At 51.6% G+C, this 4,017-nt stretch overlaps 1 non-coding gene across 1 annotated transcript in view; it reads right to left on the bottom strand.

Annotated features, from left to right (window-relative positions):
• The window catches only part of LOC143279283 (small subunit ribosomal RNA), a 1,829-nt gene extending 1,337 nt beyond the window's left edge, over positions 1-492 (bottom strand). Inside the window, exon 1 of the ribosomal RNA XR_013054829.1 lies at positions 1-492. This exon is cut by the window's left edge and continues 1,337 nt beyond it. This is a non-coding gene — a ribosomal RNA (small subunit ribosomal RNA).
• Between the last annotated feature and the right edge of the window lie 3,525 nt (positions 493-4,017).

Raw genomic sequence — 4,017 nt, forward strand, 5'->3', positions numbered from 1 at the left:
TCCGTATTGTTATTTTTCGTCACTACCTCCCCGTGCCAGGAGTGGGTAAGTTGCGCGCCTGCTGCCTTCCTTGGATGTGGTAGCCGTTTCTCATGCTCCCTCTCCGGAATCGAACCCTGATTCCCCGCTACCCGTTGCTAACATGGTAGGCAGATCACGTACCATCGTCATTTGATAGGGCAGACATTTGAAAGATGCGTCGCCGGCTCGAGGCCATGCGATCGGCACAAAGTTATCCAGAGTCACCAAAGGACGGGCAGAACCCGACTGGCTTTGAACTAATAAAAGCGCTCTTTCCCCGAGGGGTCGGAGCTGGTCGGCATGTATTAGCTCTAGAATTACCACAGTTATCCAAGTAAATTTGGATCATCTAAGGAACCTCGACTGATTTAATGAGCCATTCGCGGTTTCACCGTACGAGGGTGTGAACTTAGACATGCATGGCTTAATCTTTGAGACAAGCATATGACTACTGGCAGGATCAACCAGAATGCAACCCGTATTCTGCGTGCCCCCGGGAGACGGTTGCAGCGCCAGTTGGGACCGCTGCTCACAGAAACGAGGGCTGAGCTCTTTCCGTGGGCGGTCCGCGGCAGCACTATCAACTGAAACCACCGGACAACAGATTCAGGGCCTGAGAGTGCAACGAATCCATCGGTCTCGGCGGGAGGCGCGCCAAGAAGAAGAAGGAGGAGGAGGAGACCAGACCGGACCGGACCGGACCCCACCCTTTCTTCCTCCTCGACACCGTCTCCCGCCCGTTTCCACGTGCCGGACGACGCCCGGTTAGAGACGGGCGCGCCCTTGACGAGATGAAGCAGGCGTTACGCTTTGGGACGCCGAAGGGGCTGGGGAGCACCAACGACCGTCAGTGAGGGAGGAGAGAAAACGCTTCTCTCGACCCGTCGTCAGCGAACGCACCGAACCTTCTACGGACCGTGAGACGCCGGCCGACAAGCCGAGCCCCGGCAAAGGAAGCCCGGCGAGGCGGCCGTGCGCGTTCACACTTGGACGCGCAGGCGGGAAGCTCGGCAGCCGGGCGGGTAGCCTGCGGGGAGCTGGTGGGCTCCCGAGACTCCCGTCCCCCGACTCGGGCCTCGCACGCCGAGCGGTCGCTAGCTTGCCAGTGCAAAAGACAGAAGCGCGGGGGCAGTAAAGCCAGGCGGACGGGTCGACCGTTGCCGGCTGTGCGCCGACCGGAGCGATCCGCCACGCCACGCCGCGTCCCCCACAACCAGGGTGTCGCATAAGGCGCTGCGAAGGTGGACCTTGATCCACATTGGGCAGAGCCTGAGTTGAGGCCCCCCAGCACGTGCCTGGGGACCAGGCGTTGAGGAGTAGGCCTTTTTTTGAGGGCCCAGAAAGTATTTTGGCAATTGTAGCGAGGTTTTGGAGTTTTATCCACAACCTTTACCTGCCCCCTCCGAGCATGCCAAAGTTGATAGAAAACGCGTTTCGGCATGGACGGAGCAGGCGTTGAGGAGTAGCCTGAGGGCCTTTTTGGCAGTTTTTTATCCACAACCTTTACCTGCCTTTTTTCCTCTCGAGCATGCCAAAGTTGATAGAAAACGCGGTTCGGCATGGACGGGAGCAGGCGTTGAGGAGTAGGCCTTTTTTGAGGGCCCAGTATTTTGGCAATTTTTGACTTTTTTATCCACAACCTTTACCTGCCTTTTTTTCTCTCGAGCATGCCAAAGTTGAGAGAAAACGCCGTTTGGCATGGACGGGAGGAGGTGTGGAGGAGTAGTCCATTTTTGAATGGCAGCGGAAAGATTTTGGCAATTGTAGCGAGGTTCTTCGGACTTTTATCCACAACCTTTACCTGCCTTTTCCTCAGCGAGCATGCCAAAGTTGAGAGAAAACGCCCTTCGCCATTGACGGGACCAGACGTTGACGACTACGTCTTTCTTTTTTTCACGGCGCCTGAACGATTTGGGCAATTCTCCACAGCGCGTTTACTTTTTATCCACAACCTTTACCTGCCTTTTCCTCAGCGAGCATGCCAAAGTTGAGAGGAAAACGCCGTTTGGCATGGACAGGAGCAGGCGTTGACGACCAGGTCTTTTTTTTGGTCTTTTTTTTTCACAGCGCCGGAAGGATTCAGGCAATTCTCCAAAGCCGGTTACTTTTATCCACAACCTTTACTGGACCTTTTTTTTCTTTTTTCCTTTTTTCTCTCTCCGAGCATGCCAAAGTTGATAGAAAACGCGGTTCGGCATGGACGGGAGCAGGCGTTGAGGAGTAGGCCTTTTTTTGAGGGCCCAGAAAGTATTTTGGCAATTTTTTACTTTTTTATCCACAACCTTTACCTGCCTTTTTTTCTCTCCGAGCATGCCAAAGTTGAGAGAAAACGCCGTTTGGCATGGACGGGAGGAGGTGTGGAGGAGTAGTCCATTTTTGAATGGCAGCGGAAAGATTTTGGCAATTGTAGCGAGGTTCTTCGGACTTTTATCCACAACCTTTACCTGCCTTTTCCTCAGCGAGCATGCCAAAGTTGAGAGAAAACGCCCTTCGCCATTGACGGGACCAGACGTTGACGACTACGTCTTTCTTTTTTTCACGGCGCCTGAACGATTTGGGCAATTCTCCACAGCGCGTTTACTTTTTATCCACAACCTTTACCTGCCTTTTCCTCAGCGAGCATGCCAAAGTTGAGAGGAAAACGCCGTTTGGCATGGACAGGAGCAGGCGTTGACGACCAGGTCTTTTTTTTGGTCTTTTTTTTTCACAGCGCCGGAAGGATTCAGGCAATTCTCCAAAGCCGGTTACTTTTATCCACAACCTTTACTGGACCTTTTTTTTCTTTTTTTCCTTTTTTCTCTCTCCGAGCATGCCAAAGTTGATAGAAAACGCGGTTCGGCATGGACGGGAGCAGGCGTTGAGGAGTAGGCCTTTTTTTGAGGGCCCAGAAAGTATTTTGGCAATTTTTTACTTTTTTATCCACAACCTTTACCTGCCTTTTTTTCTCTCCGAGCATGCCAAAGTTGAGAGAAAACGCCGTTTGGCATGGACGGGAGGAGGTGTGGAGGAGTAGTCCATTTTTGAATGGCAGCGGAAAGATTTTGGCAATTGTAGCGAGGTTCTTCGGACTTTTATCCACAACCTTTACCTGCCTTTTCCTCAGCGAGCATGCCAAAGTTGAGAGAAAACGCCCTTCGCCATTGACGGGACCAGACGTTGACGACTACGTCTTTCTTTTTTTCACGGCGCCTGAACGATTTGGGCAATTCTCCACAGCGCGTTTACTTTTTATCCACAACCTTTACCTGCCTTTTCCTCAGCGAGCATGCCAAAGTTGAGAGGAAAACGCCGTTTGGCATGGACAGGAGCAGGCGTTGACGACCAGGTCTTTTTTTTGGTCTTTTTTTTTCACAGCGCCGGAAGGATTCAGGCAATTCTCCAAAGCCGGTTACTTTTATCCACAACCTTTACTGGACCTTTTTTTTCTTTTTTTCCTTTTTTCTCTCTCCGAGCATGCCAAAGTTGATAGAAAACGCGGTTCGGCATGGACGGGAGCAGGCGTTGAGGAGTAGGCCTTTTTTTGAGGGCCCAGAAAGTATTTTGGCAATTTTTTACTTTTTTATCCACAACCTTTACCTGCCTTTTTTTCTCTCCGAGCATGCCAAAGTTGAGAGAAAACGCCGTTTGGCATGGACGGGAGGAGGTGTGGAGGAGTAGTCCATTTTTGAATGGCAGCGGAAAGATTTTGGCAATTGTAGCGAGGTTCTTCGGACTTTTATCCACAACCTTTACCTGCCTTTTCCTCAGCGAGCATGCCAAAGTTGAGAGAAAACGCCCTTCGCCATTGACGGGACCAGACGTTGACGACTACGTCTTTCTTTTTTTCACGGCGCCTGAACGATTTGGGCAATTCTCCACAGCGCGTTTACTTTTTATCCACAACCTTTACCTGCCTTTTCCTCAGCGAGCATGCCAAAGTTGAGAGGAAAACGCCGTTTGGCATGGACAGGAGCAGGCGTTGACGACCAGGTCTTTTTTTTGGTCTTTTTTTTTCAC

Source organism: Babylonia areolata, unplaced genomic scaffold (genome assembly GCF_041734735.1).
Source record: "Babylonia areolata isolate BAREFJ2019XMU unplaced genomic scaffold, ASM4173473v1 tig00055243, whole genome shotgun sequence".
NCBI lineage: Eukaryota > Metazoa > Mollusca > Gastropoda > Neogastropoda > Buccinidae > Babylonia > Babylonia areolata.